This window comes from Vulpes lagopus, chromosome 6 (assembly GCF_018345385.1).
Source record: "Vulpes lagopus strain Blue_001 chromosome 6, ASM1834538v1, whole genome shotgun sequence".
Lineage (NCBI taxonomy): Eukaryota > Metazoa > Chordata > Mammalia > Carnivora > Canidae > Vulpes > Vulpes lagopus.
Genome location: NC_054829.1, coordinates 112,886,769 through 112,907,900, shown reverse-complemented (window position 1 = coordinate 112,907,900; position 21,132 = coordinate 112,886,769).

Here is a 21,132-nt window from a genome sequence, read left to right as displayed (position 1 = left end):
CTCAAGTCTAGTGAATATTTTATGACTATTATTTTGAACTCTTTATCAGATAGTTTGCTTATATTTTTTCCTTTCAAAACTCTTTTTCTGTGGGTTTGTCTTGTTACATTTGGACCATATCCTTCTATCTCATTTTGTTTTACTCTCTGTGTTTGTTATTATGTTTAGGTGTGACAGCTGTGTCTCCTAGTCTCAAAAATAGTGGCACTGTGTAGAAGAGGTCTGAGGTGCTCTACAGTTCAGTCCCCTCTGGTCACCAGAACCACTGCTTCAGGAGCATCTCCTGTGTGTGCTGTATGTGCTGTCCTGTTGTGGCTGAATCATGATTACAGGGGCATGTTGGTTGTTGGGGCTGGCTCTCAGCTCACTTACCTAATGTGGGAGGGCAAGACTTATTCTCTGTGTTGCCAGGTAAAAGGTGGAGTGTGGAAATTACAGATGTTCTGGTGTGTGGACATATCTCTCCATGACTCCAGGGTAGGAGTCACTTCGAGGTGATGCTAGTCCTGGCTGGGGCTACCTGCAAAGTGTGGTGAGGCAGGAGCTATTTTGGAGGGATGCCAGCCAATGCAGGCTGCTTGATTGGGGTGGGTCTGCAGGGGAACACTAGGGCAGGGCACACTGTTCTAGCAAGGTAGATGGAGAGTATTAGAACTGGCTTCCATAAGCAATTAACCATCTAGGGCAGGAGAAGGCAAGGAAAATGGCACTTTCCAGCACTTTTGTTCCCGGAAAAGTCTTCTGCAGATCTCTAGCACTCATTATAAGATTAATCAGTAATTCTCCAACACATGTACTCCAAGCACTTTTCAAACTGCTGCTCTGTGCTGCATCTCACCTGAGTTATTTAGTGTCCATCTCTTTAAAGGTGGGGACTCAGTTTTCTATCACCCTCTGGCTCTCCTAGAATTAAGCCCCACTAATTTTCAAAGTCAGACATAATGGAGACTCGTCTTCCCAGTGCAGGTCCCCAACGCTGAGGGTGCCTAATGTGGGGTTTCATTTTGTCACTCCTCTGTGCTTGTAATATCCATCCTGTTTGTGGTTAGGCACACAGAAAGTTTGTTTCCTGAACATGTCTCTACCCCTCCTCCACTTTCTGATGTGGCTTTCTCTCTACAACTTGCTGTGGAAAGTCTGTTCTGCTAGTCTTCAGATCATTTTCCAAGTTGGTTGGATAGATGTAGATGTTACCTTGGTGTGTCCATGGGCATGAGCTGAATTCTGGATCCTCCTACTTCACAATCTTCTCCATTAGTTGGTTTACCTATTTTATACCTTTATTCCTATATGAAGACTTCTGTAACAAGACTTCAGGGAAAAAATAATCAGATTTGAGGATCCTATTAAAATTCAGACATCTTAACCGACTGAGCCACCCAGGTGCTCCTAAAAGTCAGACATCTTAAAAAAGAGAGAGGCAGAGGGAGAAGCAGGCCCCCTGCAAGGAGCCCTATGTAGGACTCTATCCTGGATCCGAGGATCACACCCTGAGCTGAAGGCAAACACTCAACTGCTGAGCCACCCAGGCATACCTGAGGCTCATTTTATATGAAATAGTCCAGGTACCTGACTGCCTTCATTATAGCTGGGGGAAATTCACAAGAACTGGATTTTTCCTTTTCATTCTGCCCCTTAGTTTCCAGTAAAAAAAAAAATCTGCAAAAAATTATTTGTGCCTTTATTCTGATGCCTGTGTATTATCTGGTTTTAAAAAGTGCTGCATACAAGAAGAAAAAGTTAGTCAAATGTTACTATAAAAGAATAATGTTGATTTCTATTTGTGTTCATGTGGAATTAAAAAAGTGATCATTTCATGATTATTACCTTCTACATCATTTTGCTACCATTAAGCTTTCCATTTAAAGCTTAAAAAATCTGCTCATTAATATGAAAAACAAAAGCATATTTTGGTTTGTATTTGCATGAAACTAAATGACTAAAATTATTAGCAAAGGTATTAAATTTTGACTGATTATTATTCTCTTCTCAGTGTCCTAATTCCAGCAATGCTTCTATCACACAGAAAGTGGTCCATTGAGCCTATCAACTTTATTATCCAACATTCCCCTCTTAAACTCCTTCCTAGGGCAGATCCACACTTCATTGTGCCTGAAACTTTTACATTGTAGAGGCTTTTCTTAGGATAAAGAATAAGGAATGTAAATATAAAATTAGGGATATAAATGAATTTTGAATACATATTCTAAATATAACTATTTTGGATAAAAATGAGAAAATTATCAACTAATTGCAAGTTGTACAGAGTTGAAAAGTAACACAAATAACAAAACAAAAAATTCAGGAAGAATAACATGATATTAACTATTTAATTCACTCTTAAATGGTTTTTATTCAATGGTTTTAGTTGCAAGTTCTAAAATTGGTTCTTTTTATGATAATTGTATTATAGTATAACTTTCTATGGAGAGAATTAAAGGATATTTCAGATGTTCTTCAGTGTGGATAATCAAATTTTGTTGTTATTATTGATAGTTCATAAAAATACATTTCAAATTCATATATTGTAGTAGTAATACTAAGTGATTTTTAAAAATTATCAAATGCAATCTCTATTGCATTTTTTCATATATAAGCTAAAAGATTTAAATTAGTCCGTGCACTTTGGTTCCATACATTTCTCCTTTTTTATTAACATTTATCCAGGTGAAAATGCTGTAGGTTACCTTTGTAACTCAGCATGGTCACTGGCCCAGCACCTTTGTGTCAGATCCCATGGTATATGGTAAGAATATTCCTAGAAAACATTTTTATAATGGACAGCTAACAAGTTCTAAACATATATAAATGTCACTTCAAAACATGTACCCATATCACACTAATTCTAATGTAAATAATATGTCTTCTAAACAACAGCAAAACAAAGGGTTAGGAGAAGTAAAAATTTAAGAAACACAGGGGAGAACCTAAGTAGTTTTGGTTAAAATAGCTTCCTCTTATTTTTAATTACAATCACAGATATTATCACATGGCTACAGCCCTATCCAGGGCCTTGGGAGCAGGCAGAGCAAGTGAGGAGGCCTGAAGTTAAAGCTTCCTTAGCTTCAAATTAGTTTCACTTCACTTATTCTTCACCCTACCCAGCCTAAAATCCACGAACAATTATTAGACTCATTGCCTTGCTAATACCCTCTTTCTTTTCTCTTGCTTCATAATATTAGCTTGGCCAAGCTATAGCCCTGATAAATTTAGTTCTGTGTGCTCCTACAGAGCTGCATTGGCCTGGAGAAAACTATATGACCACACTAATTAGTTTCATTTTAAAGTCCTAGTTTTGTGAATAAGCTGGCCCTTAGTACTTCTAGGTAATCATTCTATGTTTTCCTGGTCCATTCATTCATGTACTTTCCTAGAGAGCAATTTCATGCATTTCCTTCTCCCCTCAAATCCCTAATATCTCACATCTTTACCCACAGCTGATAACCTAGCTTCTTGTCTTACTGAGAAAACAGAAAAAAAAAAAAAAAACTAAGAGGGGTTTCAAAGTATTCACCTACCTATCAGCATCTGTACCCATAATTCTTTCTCCGAATACTGTGGTGAAGTATCCTGGCTCCTAGGCAACAACTCATAGCCTCACTTGAGAATAGCATCTCATCTTTTCTTACTTCTTTGAGATTCATAGTTCAGCCATTGCCCTTATTCTGCAATATCAGCTTTTCCTGTCTATTGCATCTGTAATTTATATTTCTAATATATAAATATATATTTATTTCCCCAGAATTTTAGATGCTTATATCCAACTATCTATTCAAAGTCTCATTTTGGTCACTTTTTAGATGAGTAATGGGCATCTGAATTTTAGTATGTTTCTTCCCAAGTCACTGATACTTCCTCCTCAAAACTCCTACCTGATTCGGTATCCTTATGTCTGTCAGTGCAACTCCAATTTTCCAAAAACTCGAGTCTAAATGCTGGAAATTGACCAATGATATCTTTTCCTTTTTCTCCCACTGTTCATCCTGTCCTTTAGCGAATTCTGTTGACCTCATCTTCAAAATATAGTCAGAATTAAACTATCACCATTTCCATTGCTATAATTCTAGTTTTTACCACATCTCTCTCCTGGACTTGTGCAATGCTTGTTACCACCCTTGCCTCATTTCACGTTATTTTGTTTAATTCATCAAAAGTACAAATCAGATTATGCCACTCCTCTGTTTAAAACACCTCCATTGTAGTCATGCTTTTCTAAGAGGAAAAGTCAAAGCACGAATAATAACCTATAAAATCCTAGACAGTCTGAACCCCAATGCTTCTTAGTTCTTAGACCGGTGTCCTATTGTCCCTCTTACTCTGGTCCCATTCTTATATCTCAGGTATCCTCCATTTCAAGGGACTTGGCACTTGCTGTTTGCTTTGCCTGAAAAGCTCTTCCTTTAGGTACACATTCCCTTTCCTCCTTTACTTTTTTGCTCAAATATCACCTTCTCTGACAATTCTATTTAAAATTCCACCCTCCAACTTTTCTTTTACCCTTTCCCAGTTTGGTTTCCCTCCACAACAAACTTATCACAAACTTTATGTATTCAACTTGTTGCTGTTACTGTTTTCTGTCTCCATGCATTCTAAGGTTAATACCTTGAAGGTAGAAGTATTCATTCATTCATTCATTCATTCATTCATTCAGTAGGGGTGCTGACAATATAATTGGCCCTCCATCTTGTGGATGTTTACTTGCTTATGTGTTCAGGGCTCTGGGACATTAATGTACATAACTCAGAAATGGCCTGCCAAGGCTATGGTAGGGAGAGCCTTGTTCTGGTTTCCCATGAATCTGTTAGACATAATAAAGTATTTCCCCTTACAGATGTGTAGGTGGTACCACCAGATCTAATTAAAGGTTAGCTCAATTAGATGCATGTAAACACTTTGAAATGGATGAAAACCCTTTGCTCTCACTACAATTCAACCCCACCATCCACCCCCTAGGTATCTCCTTCCTCTGTGAAATCTGTAGATTAAGGTCTGTGTTTTGAGAATAACTATTTAGCTCTTGATTGTCACCTGCCCCATATTCCTCTGTCAGTAAGTTACCCTGAATAAGACTCTTTCTAAACTGCATGGAGTTTTCTAGTCTTTAAGTACCTTCTCACTTTGAAGGATCCTTTACTTTCCCTCCCCCACTTTCTAACATTTCTTTATTGCAATTATCACAACATTTAGAATTTTGCTTGAAATATATTTGGCACCTATGAGTTTTTTAATGAATGTGTGAATAAAAATTAAGTTAATCTTAAAATGACACTTGTCATATAAAAAGAAGTTTAAAAAGCTAATTTAATGGCTGAAACAAACATTTTAACAGAGAGAGATGAAAAAATAAGATTATTAGAGACTTACTGAATATCAGATACCAAACTTAATTCTTGAAGTTAAGGGACTCATTATGTTAAAAAAGGTAAAAGAGAAAATTTAAAAAGGTAATGGCTATCAAATCTTTCACTGGTGGGAGGTCTTTTATGCATAAAAGCAAATAAAGACAAACTAAAAAATATTTTAAGGGAACAGAAACTATAATGAAGGAAAATACTGATTAATATAATTACTTCTGGATATATGTAAAGAACATAAACAAAATTTAAAGCTGAATGTTTAAAGCAAATAAGTAAATAAAACTTTAATAATCTAAAGGAAGATATTTTTAAAAAACAGAAGATAAGTATAGGAGATAAATAGAAAATTCAGAAAAAGATATGTACACTTATTAGAAGCAGGATGTTGCCTGAATGCTAACTTTTGACATGGTTCTTGGAAAATATATCTGCAACATTATCAAAAACCTATTTTGCTGTAAACTTCTGTAGTATATTGAATAATGCTCCCTCTCCTCAGGTAACAATATGTCCACCTTGAATCTGTAAATATGACCTTATCTGGAAAAATGTCCTTGCAGGTATAATCAAGGTAAGGATCTTAAGATGAAATTATTGTGTATTGGAGTGGGCTCAAAATCCAATGACAAATACGATAAGGAGAAAAAAGAAGAGGGAAAGACACAAAGAGGAGAAAGCACTGTGAGAATGGAAGTAGAGATTCAAGTCACACAAACCATTAGCAGGGGCCTGGAATTACGAGAAGCTGGGAAAGGCCCCTAGAGCCCTCAGAGGGAGTGTGGTCCTGGTAACACCTGGATTTTAGACTTCTGGCCTCCAGAACTAAAAGACAATAAATTTCTTTGTCTTACACCACCTAATTTCTGATGATTTGTAATAGCACCCATAGGAAACTAATACATTTTCCTACACCTGAGGGGCTCAGAAAAGAAAACAACACGTCTATATATGCATACACACAGACAGACACACACACATATACATACATGTCCACTTTTTCTAATCTGAGGTGGGAAATGTCACTTAATTTTCTTAAACAGCATTCCAGTTTTTCAAGAGTGTTTGGTTACTTTAAGATATGTTTGCTAGTGTTCACGTTTGGTGGGTGTCCCTTGGGTGTCTAACGGTTCTGCATATTTTGTGAGAAAGCCATAGATTGTTCTTTTTTTCAGACTTTTTGAAGGTGCTTTAATGGAAAACAATCTTAGAAAATAATTTCTCTCCCCTTGTAGGAAAGGGCAGCCATGTTTACTATTCATTATCAAAGATTGTGGTTCTTAAGCTCAGGGTTTCTTCAATAGCACAACCCTCTATGTGTACAGGTGTCATCTGGCCTTTCTTAGGTGGCTCTGTGATAACTGGGGCTTGTGGCATAGTGAACTGTGACCCAGCTACTGCATTTGCCATGATTAATAAACTACTTTCTCTGATCCAGATGTCTCATATCTTCTAGCAGCATCCATAAAACTGTGTCAGGCTAACTTGTTAGCTTGTAAGTAGCACAAAATCTATTTTTCAGAGTGTCTTCTTAATAGTAGGACTGTCAAACGTGCATCTCTGCTTGGCCTTTGTCTAGGCTATGAGTTCATGATAAACATTTGTAACAGTCTACTGGGCATTATATCCCAAAGTGCCCATAACATCCCATACTAGATATGTTCTGAAATTCAGCTCATAATTTTTTTAAGTACTTTTTCCCTCCTTTGAACCAAAACCTCAGTTAATATGATTACCATTTGTCTCTTCTTTCCTTTGCTTCATAAAATCTGCCAATACTTCCTGTTAATTTTATTTCCAAAATTGCTTGCATATGCTCTTGTCTGTATAGCTGTCTCTGGGTCTTTATTTTTTTTTGAACAATTTGAAAATCTCTTTTAAATTTTTTTAATAACAAATTTATTTTTAATTGGTGTTCAATTTGCCAACATACAGAATAACACCCAGTGCTCATCCCATCAAGTGCCCCCCTCAGTGCCCGTCACTCATTCACCCCCTCCCTCCTCCCTTTCCACCACCCCTAGTTCTCAGTGTCTCTGGGTCTTTTAAGAAGCAGATGTCAAGCAGATGCCAATGTGTTAGTTTTATTAGGGAAATATATGAAAGAGGTGACAATTCTGGAAAGACTAGCAGTGCCAGTAGGTCATGAGACAAGACTGCCCTGGAGAAAAAGAATGAAATTTGGATGGGAGTGTCTGAGAATACCATAGAATTTGAGAAAAGTTGAGCAAGCCATGAAAGACTTTTAAGTCTAAGCCAACCCTCAGAGGTTCCTTATGTCCCCCAGGAAAGGGACCGCCTTAGTATTCCTGCTGAGATCTATAATATTCCTGAGGGCGGTCTGGGTTGGCAATAGTGCCTCAGCCTGGGTGACCTGAGTCAATTACTTTCCCCTTTTTTGGACATCTGTGAAATGCTTTTTCCTGGTTGTCATAGCACTCATGCAGGTTTTTGTGGTTTTAATATGTAGCTTTATCTAGAAATTCTCTGTGAGAATGTGTCCTAAAGTGTGTTACTAGAATTAAACTTTTCAAGTACAAATCTATTTACTTCTTTGTGAGAAATTATGAACATGTTCTTATTACTGCTGTCCTTTCATGTCCCATCCTTTTAAAGGACTGTACCTACCTCAGTATTTCAAGAAAGAATATCCTAAGCTCTGCTTCCAAATTCAATGAGTTAATTTGGCATAGCAGATTTTTGGCTATTTTCCCTATTTAGTGACTTAAACAAAACTTTATAAATTTTGAAGTTCATCATCAGAGTCTCCTTGTACAGTTTCTTCTACCTGGTATTTTAAGTTATAATTATAGCACTTACACCTAGAAGTTTCTTTGTTCGGGCCCCCAAGCTCTTCTGCTCACCTTATCTTCCACTCCTTTCCTCTCAGGTGTTCTGATTTTGATGTTAAAGTCTCTGCAGTGGCATGTCTGACAACTTAATTAGACCTGCAGACAGCTCTTGTGAAAAATTTCTTCCACAGGGCTTGGAACTTGAGTGCATAAAAAGGTATGCTTATATTCATATGGTTTTTTGACAGTTATTAAATATTCATCTAATAAAGACTTGGTATTATTCTCCACATAAATTTCATATGGGTCATAGTTTATATACATCTGCTTATTTTAATTATTTTTAGTTTTTTTTTAATATGATAGGACTGTATATTTAAAGGTTTTTAAAATTTCTTTCTTGCTTTTAGAATTTTTCTTTTCTGGCATTTATTTTAATAGTTTCTATTTTCCCAAAATCTTAATTGTCTTCACTCTCAGTTATTTAAAGAATTTAAAAATAAATATAATTATAACTTCATGTTTTCAAATTGTGATTGTAATCTAATTAAAAATTAAACTAAACTAAATGTAGAGGTTAATAAATGTTGAAATAGTTATGTTTTCAGAGTATTTTACTAAAATACTCAAAATCATTTATTAAAATTAAAATGAATAACAAATTATAATTAAATAATTAGATGAAATTAAGTAAAAATTTTAAAAAATGTTTTATTTAATCTTTGGCATTTCTATTAAATCTTATTAAATATTTTCAGAAAAATAAAACACTTTGCAGTTCAGTGACATGTTACCAACGTAAAAAATGGTATTACACTTTGATGGTTCATTTTATTTTTCAATTGGACTGTGCCACAAGGTGCTCAGACATTTGGTCCATTTTTCAGGGTGTTTCTGTAAGTGTTTCTGGATGAGATTAACACTTACATTGGTTGACTGTGTAAAGCAAATTGCACTCTTTATTGTGGGTAGCGCTTATCCAATTAGTTGAAGGTCTGAATAAAAGGAAAAAGCTGACCTTCCACCAAATATGTGAGCATTCCTTCCTTCTTTCTGATTGCCTTCTAGCTGCGACTTTAACATTGGCTCTTCCTGGGTCTTAAGCCAGTCTTAGAACTCAGAGTATACTACTAGCTCTTCTGGGTCTCTAGCTTGCCATTCACTCTGTGAATATTGGAACTAGTCAGCCTCTGAAATAACATAAGATAATTCCTTACAACCAATCCCTGTCCTCTCTCTCTCTGATTTCCATATTCATCTATATCATCTATAACTACTTCTATTGGTTCTTTTTCTCTAGAGTACCCTAATACATTTTTTATGCACATTATGTCTAAATTATAATATACTCACATATACATATAGATTTAAAAATAGAATGGATAATTTAGTGTTGAAAAAATCTCCTTGGCCATTGCAGGCCATTGTTTTGGACTCCGTGTTAACTTGTGCATATCCTGGTATCACAAACTGGGGCGCCAAAAAGACAAGAAAGCAGATGCTTGACACTGTACTTCATTATACAAGAATTTATTACATTTTTGCTATCTGAGAGAAAGGATGTGACAAGTTAATTAGTCTTTTATCTTATCTAAGCACTTCTATCACACAGCTTCTCTCTGCAGTGCAAAATAGTGTTTGTCTACAGCAATGGCAGTAACACCATCTGCCAATCTCTGGGACACTCAGAGGTAGTTGTGTCTTGCTATGAGGATCTAGAACAAGAGATATGGGGAAGTGTTCCTTAGGACTTGAAAGGCATAGGTCACAGCTGCAAACATGTAGATTGCATATGAGTGCTGGTTGAACCCCAAGTAGACATAATTAGTGTGTGTGTGTGTGTGTGTGTGTGTGTGTGTGTGTGGTGTGTATTTGTATGCTCATGATTTCGGAGTCCCTTAAAAACGACAGATCTAAATTAGTGGTCCCTCTTTCCTGGGTGTCATGATGGTGAGAAAATTATCCCATAAGTTTACCAACTTTGTTGGAGTTTAAAATTTTTAAGGTCTAATGTGAGGTTCATTCTAGCTATACGCTGAATGTTTATGCCCCCCATTTATATGTTGAAATCTAATTTCCAACATTGTGGCACTTGGAGATGAGGCTTTGTTAAGTGAGGGAAGAGGTAGTACCTTATAAAAGAGGCCACAGAGAGCTCACTCACCACCATTCACCATGTGAGGTTATAGCAGGAAGACCCTTAACTTGGATTCCTCAGGCTCCAGAACTCTGAAAACTATATTTTTTGTTGTTTATAAGTCATTCAGTCTATGGTATTTGATTATAACCGCCTGAAAAAACCTGACACTATAAAAGAGAAAGTAGAACTATTTTGGAGTATATATTGCATTAATCTTAGTGCTTCAATAGTGAGCAACAAACACAATTTCTAATATTGCAGCCACTACAATCTACTGATGTAGACCCATATTAAATGGGTGATTAGGCTGAGTTTGTGCTAGTAACTATATAATAAATTCTAATTATGCAGTCTAACTAGTAAAGCATGAATTACTGCCATGCCTGGGAAAGTGAGATATGATAAAAATTAGTTTCCATTAGAAATACAATACATACACATACAAATATTAAAGAAGTTGGTATCCAAAGAGGATTCTCTGTTTATGAAGATATCCTTGGGGTACCTGGGTGGCTCAGTGGTTGAGCATCTGCCTTCAGCTCAAGCCATGATCCCAGGCTTCCTGCAGGGAGCCTGCTTCTCCCTCTACCTATGTCTCTGCCTCTCTCTATGTCTCATAAATAAAATCTTAAAAAAATGTCCTCTATTATGAGAATTAACATTTAAGAGAATACCTGAACAATGATTATGAGTTAGTCAGGCCTGGAGTCTTACATTTGAACTTTATTGCCACATAATTTGTACTTGGAGCAGTAAGAATATATGTAGCAAAGTATGAAGTGGATAACAGTAGATAATAGGGTCCAGAATAATTTTAACGTTTTGTCATCAGGCAGACAAAACTGAGGCACACTGGCCAGAAAACATAGTTTGGTTTGACTGATTAAAGTCATTTTTGAGTTTTCTTGGCAAAGACTGGATCCTTAATCTAGTTAGCTGAATTATGAATTATGCTTTTGTCGCTCTGTGGATTTTTATATATATATTTTAAGATTTTATTTATTTATTCATAGAGACAGAGAGAGAGAGAGAGAGAGAGAGAGAGAGAGAGGCAGAGACAGAGGGAAAAGCAGACTCCATGCAGGGAGCCTGACGTGGGACTCCATCCCGGGTCTCCAGGATCACGCCCTGGGCTGAAGAGGGCGCTAAACCGCTGAGCCACCAGGGCTGCCCAACTGTGGATTTTTAATTTTTTTTTTTTTTTTAGTTTTATTTATTTATGATAGTCACACAGAGAGAGAGAGAGAGAGAGAGAGAGAGGCAGAGACACAGGCAGAGGGAGAAGCAGGCTCCATGCACCGGGAGCCCGACGTGGGATTTGATCCTGGAGACCCGGGATCGCGCCCTGGGCCAAAGGCAGGCGCCAAACCGCTGCGTCACCCAGGAATCTCCCAACTGTGGATTTCTAAAGTGTCATTGTGCTCTGAGGACTGACCATTCCAAGTGTTTAACCATACCTGTAGGACAAAAATAAGTCAGACACATTAATGAAATCATCATTAACTGGGGAAATTTTGGAACAAATTTCTGAGGGAAGATCAACAAATAAGCATATTAGTTAAAAGAGTCCAACACCAGAACCATATCAATAATTTGGAATGATGAGCCAAATAGAACACATTTAATATGTAAATTTAGAGTCCAATGCTAGGGTACAAGGAATAACTATAAAATCTCAAAGGAGACAGTGGCTTAATAGCATCCTATACAATTTAGATATTTCAATTTCTAGTAAGTTCAGGGTGAATCAACAGTAAAAGATGTCTCCGAATATGCTAATAAAATTTCAAGGTCCTCAAATGAAGGTACAACTTTTAGAGTGAAAAAGGCAATGTATTTGGTTTTTTTAGTTTTAGACAAGAAAATAAAAGGTAAAATGATAAACCAGAAAACATTTAGAAGACATTTGGAAGTTATAGGAATGATGACAGTGCACAAAACCAGAAGGTATTTATCCTATAACAGAGAAAACTCAGTTGTCTTTAACTGTGTGAAAAATTATCTTGAAAAACTAGATTAGACTCGTTCTTTAGGTTCTGGCTTCTAGTTAGATAAAGTTGTCAAGAAAGGAAATTGGAATATGTGGCACTTTATCAGAGATGGAAAGGAGGTGATTGATTTAGCAGAATAAAGATCTGGGGGGAATAAGTACCATTTGAGAAAACAGCAACTGTACAGCCTGAGGCAGAAAGGAAAACAGCAACTGTACAGCCTGAGGCAGAAAGGAAAAAAGAGTCTGGAAAAATAGTATTCCATTCACAAATACTATGTTACGAATGATGTGTGTGTATATACATACAGATATATTCAATTATATGTGTGCCTTAAAAAATCATTTCACTGGGGCACCTAGGTGGCTCAGTGGGTTGAGCAGCTGGCTCTTGATTTTGACTCAGGTCATGATCTCGGGGGCCTGGGATCAAGCTCTGCATTGGGCTTCATGCTTGGTGGGGAGTCTGCTTGAAGATTCTTTCTCTCTCTTCCTCTTTCTCTGCCTGTCTTCTCTACCCACTGCTTGTGTTCTCTCTCTAAAATAAATAAATCTCAAAAAAAAATCATTTCACCAAAGACCAACCTAGTGTCTAAAGTTATATACACACACTCAAAGTGGAAGAAAATGACATTTTCTCCAATGCATTTCAACAATGATGTCCCTTCAAACTAATCAGAGTTGCTTTCCTATAGGTTGGTTCAGTGAGGGCAACTGATCCTTTAGATTGTTTTTCTAGATTATATCTTTGAAAATAAAGAGTACTAGCATATTTGGCTAAAAGGTAAAGTTGTAATGACTAAAAGTCTTCTACATCCGCTTAGGCAAAATTACGGATTCAAGTTTATTTATTTTTCATTTTCCTATTTCATATAGAAAAATGCACTAAACAGTTGACTATTCAAAGGCAGATCATTGAAGTTTATCTGCAAATATTTTCTCAAGTTTTTGGTTGACATACTTATCACTAATTTTGCTAAATTAATGCCTTTGTTAATATTTTATTGCCTTCTTTTCTCCCAGAGGGTTATTTCAGGATAATTTTCTTATGTGGATTTTAATCATAATTCTGTAGTCAAAAATTACCCTTTTCTTAATTATAATTTCCTTAGGAGAGCCTTAAAGATTGTATCAGATTCCTTCTCAAGTGTGAGTAATGCATTCAGTCTGATTAAATAAAAGACAAAATAATTTAGAATTCAGCAGATGAGATAGTAGAGAAGAATGTAGAACAAAAGGCAAGCCTGTAGTTAAAAAAAAAAAAAAGCCCTTTTCTTTCTCTCAAAACATAAGTACCTCCCTGATGTCCTGTGGCCTTTTACAGAATGTATTCCTGTGTGTGTGTGTGTGTGTGTGTGTGTGTACCAATTCAATCTTTTTTTTTTTCCAATTTAATCTTCATAAGAAGATTTTGTTAGAAGAGTTATCCTGTATTTTGAAAATCAAAAAACATATTCATAGACGCTCAACAACTTTACAAAGACCCCGAGCCAGTCTTCTTTCAGCTCAGGGTAGTTTCCACTTTTAATAGACTACTTTCCTAGGAATGCTTTACTGAAAAACCAAATAAACCAATCGATTAAGAAGGAAGAATGAATGACATTACCATCATGACAGAATGATTCCTTCCCTTGGTTTCTCCTCAATTTACAATCAATAAAACATTTATAACCAATAAAATTTCTTCTTTATAGCGCACTGGGTCACTGGGGAGATCTATTCATCTGTATATCTGAAGGTGAGTGGATTGCACTGAATGGAGGCCTTAGAACTGTAGGAACAGCTCTGGAACCAGGGGAAAAGTGGAAGCAGCACATATGTAACCCCAAAGGCACAAGCAACAACAACTGGTGAGCCCTCTGGCAGGGGGTGCAGAGGATAAAAAGAGCCCACTCCCAAACATAGCCACAAGTCAACACAGGTAAGAGACACCAAAAACTTGTGCTATAGCATCACCTGCTGGAAAACAAAAGAAAGACCTCTATTCCCACACTGTTGAACTGTTAAAATCAAAGTAAACAAAACTTTATCTTAGGGAAAAAGGTATATACTACCTCAAATGCACTGGCAGAGTTGCATCATCAAACACCATGAAAAATCATGGTAATATCTATTACAAAAATAAAATAACAATTCTCCAGCAACCAAACTCAAATCAGGGATGATTGCAATCTGAGAATTCAAAATAACTTCTATAAAGAAATTCAATAAGCTACAAGAAAATTCAGGAATAAAATAAATGTAGAGAAGGAGTAGTTTACTAAGGAGATTGGAATTATGAAAAAGAACCAAACAACTTTTACAGCTGAAGAACTCCGTGAGATGAATAACACATTAGAAAGCATTGGAAATAGAGCAGGTCAGATGGAAGAGACCAAAATAAGTGCACTGTAGGATCAAATCTAGAAATGATTCATGTGGAAAAGGAGATATAACAAATATTTTAAAAAGTGAAGAAATCTTACAAGAGTTATCAGACTCCATTATGAGAACCTACATAAAAATAATGGATATACCAGAAAGAGAAGGAATTAGAGAGGTTATTAAGGAAATAAAAGCTGAGAACTTCCCAAGCCTGGGGAAGTAACTAGACACTGTCTTTCCATAAAGTTAATAGTCTGTAAAGTTAATAGATCACTTATCATCTCAATGAAAAAAGACCCTCTCCAAGATAAATTATAAAAAAGCTGCCAAAAGTCAATGATAAAGAAAAAATCCTAAAGGCAGTCAGGATTAAAAAAAGAAAGAAGAGAAAGTTACCTACCAAGAAATTCCCATCAGACTATCAGCAGAAACTCTGTAGGCCAGAAGAAGACAGTAGAATTATGTATTCAAGGTATTGAAAAATAAGAATTGGCAGCAAAGAATACTCTAACTAGCAAAGTTATTCTTTAGATATGAATGAGAAATTAAAGCTTTCTTAGACAAACAAAAGCTGAAGGAGTTTACTACCACCAGATCTATCTTACAAAACATGTTGAAAGGAGCTCTTCTACCTAAAAAAACAAAGCCCAAAATGACACAAGACTTTGAGTAAGGTGATAGGCAAACAGAATCAGAAAATTTAAGCTCTTTTAGAACACAGTGTTAAACAATTACAGCAAAAAGGATAAGGGGGAAAAGTATTAAAAATAACTATAGCTACTCCAGTTTGGTAATAAACTTACAGCATAAAAAAGGATAATTTGTGACAACAAAAACTATGAAAGAGGAGGAGGAAAATGATGAGACCTATATAGGCAAATAAAGATAAGTTGCTATCAGCAAATAAGGAACTGTTTGATCTATGAAATATTTTATACTAACCTCATGATAACCACAAAACAAAAATCTAGAGCAAAAGACACAAGACACAAGAAAAGGAAAACTGAACAAATCATAGAAAACTACCAATCTAAAAAGATAAACAGGGACAAAAAGAAAAAGAAACAATGGAAGTACAAGAAACCAGAAAATAAAAGATAAAATGTCAGTAGTAAGTCTTCATATATCAATTATCACCCTAAACATAAATAAATTGAACTCATTAATCCAAAGGCATAGAGTGGCTGTATAGATTAAAGAACGAGCCTAGTTACATACTGCCTTCAGAAGACTCATCTCAGTTCCAAGGTGAGTGGAATATGATACTCCAAGCAATTGGTAATCAAAGGAAAGCAGGTACAGGCATACTTAGACAAAATAGACTTCAACAATGGCAGCGAGAAACAAAGAAGGTCTTTTTGTAATGTAATGTAATGGTCAATACGCCAGGAAGATATAATAGCCATAAATATATGTGATCCCAACAGTGAGCACCAAAACATATTGAGAAAATGCTAACAGATCTTAAGGGAGAAATATATAATAATATAATAGTAATAGGGGACTACAGCACTGTACTATGAACAATGGATAGATTGTCCAGACAGAAAATCAACAAGGAAATGTTGGGATTGAATCACACTTTAGAAAAGTGGACTTAATAGGAATATATATGTATAAATTCCATACACCAGCAACTGAATGAATATGCATTCTTCTCACACACATACAACATTTTTCAGAATAGATCATATATCAGGCTACAAAACTAACCTTAGCAGGTTTAAGAAAATTGAAATCATACCAACTATCTTCTTTGACCACAGTGGCATGAAATTAAAAATCAACAAGAGGAAAATGAATAGATTTGAAAATATGTGGAAAATAAACTATACACTTGATCATTGGATCCTGAAAGAAATCAAATGGATCAAAGAAGAAATCAAAAGTCAAGTAAAGTATCTTGAAACAAATGAAAATGAAAATACAACATACCAAATGTGGGATACAACAAGAACAGTTCTGAGAGGAAAGTTTATAGCAATAAACACATATATTAGGAGATTAAAAAGGCCTCAAATAAGCAACCTAACTTTATACTACAAGGAACTAGAAAAAGAAGAACAAATTAAGCCTAAAATTAGTAGAAGGAAGGAAGATAATAGCAAAAATCAAAGCAGAAATAAACATGGATCAGAAAAACAATAGAGAAGATAAAGAAAACCAAAACTATTTTTTTTTTAAAGAGACAAAATTGACAGGTCTTTAACTAGACTAAAAAAAAAAAAAAAAAGGAAGATTCAAACGCACAAGATTAGAGATAAAGGAGGAGACATTACAACAGATACTATAGAAATACAGAGAATTGTAAGAGACTGCTATGAACAAGTTATATGCCAACAAATTTTGTGATCTAGAAGAAATGGATATATTTCCAGAAACACAAAACTGACCAAGACTGAATCAGGAAGAAATAAAAAGTCTAAACAAACCAGCAACAAGTCAAGAGATTCAGTCATAATCCCAAGCTCTTCACGCAGCATACTATATAGTCAGATGGTTTCATTGGTGAATTCTATGAAACATTTGAAGAAGAATTAACACCAATCTTGCTCAAACTCTTTCAAAAAACATCATAGAAGAGGTACCACTTCCAAACTCATTCTACAAAGCCAGCATTACCTTGATATTAAAACCAGAAGGATACTACTGGAAAACTATAGACCAAAATCCCTAAGAAATAAAACAAAAAGTCTCGATAAAATAGAAGCAAACTATATTCAAGAACACATTGAAAGGATTATACATCATGACCAAGTCGGATTTATCTCTGGAATGCAAGGATGACTCAGCACACACAAATCAATAAATATAATTCATCACATCAATAAAACAAACAATAAAAGTCACATAATCATCAAGATGAAGAAAAAAATTGACAACAAATATGCAACAGCCTTTCATTAAGATCTCCCAACAGATTGGATATAGGATGAACATATCTCAAAATAATAAAGGGGATATATGATAAACCTGAGCTAACATACTTAAAGGAGAAAAAATGAAAAGCGACTTCCTCTGAGATCAGGAATAAGACAAGCTTGCCCACTCTCACCAGTTCTATTCAAAATACTATGAGAAGTCTCAACTGGAAGATTTAGGCAAGACAAAGAAATAAAAGGCATCCAAATTGTGAAGGAAAAAGTAAAACTGTTGCTATTTGCTGATAGTATAATCTTATGTATAGAAAAATCCCAGAGTCATTCAAAAAATATTAGAATCAATCAATGTGGCAGGTTACAAAATCAACCCACAGAAATCAGTGGCATTCTCTTACACTAATTATGAAGCACCAAAAGAAGGACTAAAGAAACTATCCTAATCACAATAACATCAGAAACAATAAAATACTTAGGAATAAATTTAACCAAGGAGATAAAAGATCTGTGCAAATGAAAATGAAGACTTTGCTAAAAGAAATTGAAGAAGGCACAAACAAATGTCTTTCTACCTGTCTTCCCAATTACTAGTCTTTATTCTGAGCAGGATATATCATCTGTTGATAAACGTGTGATTATGTAAAAATGGGAATTAGAGAAGCCTGGAAATGTTTACATAAACAATTTATTGGAATGCAGTACAAAATCAACTAAAAAGTAAAAGAAGCTTCACTAGCATTGAGAAATTAATGCAGATTGAAATCTAGGGCTTTGTGGTGAAACTGATTGGTGTGTTCCAAGAGTGTTCAAAATTCCAGAATAAGAATCTAAGAACACTAACATGGCATTATTAGAAGTGGGAAAGAGCAATTCAAGAATGGGGGCCTCCTTGTCACTTAAATGGTCAGGACCAAAAAGCATTAAGATATAAGCTCTGTGGGAACATAGAATTGTCTGTTTAATTTACTGTAGTAACCCTGGCACCTATAATCCTGTTAGCATATAGTAGTTGTTTAATCAATATTTATATCAATGAATTAAATAAAAATCTGGAAAGGAAAACTGTTACTAACAATGCATGTGATAGATATTCTAGGAGACTTTTTTTATTTGATTGAATTTTCTTTAAAATACAGTTTTGGTGGGAACCTGGGTGGCTCAATGATTGGGTGTCTGCCTTTTGGCATGATCTCAGGGTCTTGGGATCCAGTCCCACATTGGGCTCCCTACAGGGAGCCTGCTTTTCCCTCTGCCTATGTCTCTGCCTCTCTATGTGTGTTTCTCATGAATAAATAAATAAAATCCTTACAAAAATTAAAAAAATATACTTAGTTGTAAAGATTACTAGTTTGAGAATGAACTTGTCCAATATGTGATTCTTCTTTCTTCTAACTAAACATAATCATCAAATGACAATGTCAAAAATCTTAGTCTAGAAAGAGTAAATTTGAAAGAGGGTTGAATGATAAATAACATATGCTTTTACTTCTTGACCAGATCAGATTAGTATTGATTTTCTTTGTGTTGAAAGCAAAGTGTTTTATGCCTCTTTGGATTTATCTTTCTAGTTAATTTATTGTTGATTGAAAACACTAAGTATCAACTATAATTTTGTTAGAGCACAGATCTTCTGTTATCACTGGCAATTCTGAGATTATCAGAGTAAAAATGTGTATTGAGGAAGCCAGTCTATAATTGTGCCTATGGGATATTCAGGCACAGTTTTTAGAAAGCTTGCTTTGATAACCAAAAAGTATCTTTTGGACTGATTGCTTTTTTAAAGGATTATTTATTTATTTGAGAGAGAGAGAGAGAGAGAGAGAGAGAGAGAGAGGGAGATAGTACACTTGTGTGTGGGGGGATGATGGGGTAAGGTTGGGTGAGCAATGAGGGGCAGGGAGAGAATCTCAAGCCAACTCCCACTACTAAGTGTGGAACCTGCCACAGGATTCCATCTCTTGATCCTGAGATTATGACTTGAGCTGAAATCAGAGAGTCAACTGACTGAGCCACTCAAGCACCTGATTATTTTATTAATAGCTGCCTAAATGGTATATTTCACAAGCAGCTAGAATTTCAGTTTCAAAGAAATAGGAAGCAAGAATTAACAGAAGGGTATGGAGATTTTTAGGTCCTCAAAATCCTGAGAAACTTCCAAGTTCACTCGTTTTAGTGATCTCTGTTAACAATATAAAGAAATGACAATATCTACGCAGCAAGATTGCAATTTTGTGTTTCTGTCATACTGATAGAATGTAACTGATATTTTGTGATGCTAATTAGATAATAAATAGAGTAAAAATTTGCCCACAATATTTAAAAGGCTTTATTCTACATGGAAAACTATGTCAAATATTTCATTCATCATCAGGTAGAGAAAATCCACACTTATTTTGTGTAAATGTGTCTTCTCTAAAAGCATAGCACAGACAAGAAACTGGTATTTATATGATTGAAAGTATTTACTTTCATTTAAAGGAAGGGAAAAGAAATGTTGGGAAATATCAGGAAGGGAGACAGAACATAAAGACTCCTAACTCGGGGAAACGAACTAGGGGTGGTGGAAGGGGAGGAGGGCGGGTGTTGGAGGGGAATGGGTGATGGTCACTGAGGCGGACACTTGACGGGATGAGCACTGGGTGTTTTTCTGTATGTTGGTAAATTGAACACCAATAAAAACAAACATTTTTTGAGAAAAAATTAGGATTTTAACTTCCTCTATTTTTGAAGTTTTGTAGGAGTACTTTGAACTCCCAGGCAATCAGTGTGTATGTTGAAGAAGGTGAGACAATATTAGGAAAAAAAATATCTTTTGTATTTTCTTATGCCCTTAGAAGCATAGCAACAATAATCTTGAGTTTAAGAATTCTGGACTAATCATTTATTGATCTGCTTGTCAGATTAGCTCTATAAATAGTATCTTAATAAATGAATGAATAATTAAATTAATAAATGCATAGATTAACACACAAAATAATACCCAAACTATCTATCACAGGGGGGATTTGGTGTTTGTTGATGACTAACTTCCTTCAGGCTCTCTCCTCTAATACTATCTTATTAAAGAGACGTGGTAGACATGAAAATATGGTACTCCACTTTTGTGCCCTTGGAAGCATAATGGATGCCCCCAACCAGTTCCATTATCATGTTGAATCAAAGCTGTGCTTCCTGAAGGCTGCTCTGAGCTACTTACTGCCTCTAATAAGAGTAATGAATGCAAGCCCATTCCTGTAGAATGAGAAACTCCTTTAATTAAACAGGTGACTTTGTCTTGAAAACCTTTGTCAAAGTCGTTTAAAACTCAACTGAAGTCTGAGATTTCACATACTCAAGTTTTCTTCCTCTGTATTATAAGATGGCCTGAGATCTCACTGTACCTTGTTGGCTCTGCTCCTTGATCCTTCGCAGGTATTTTCCACAATAAATCTCTTGCTCATCTGACCCATCTTGATGTCTACTTTTGAAGAACCCAAATGATCACAGGGCATTCTCTGGTCATTTTCTGTAATATCTCATCACTTTCTGGTTTCTTTAGCCCAGTCTCTCTCTCTCTTTTTTTCCTTTTAATACCTGCTATCTTGTATCTGCTTATTTTCTTTCTCCCTCAATA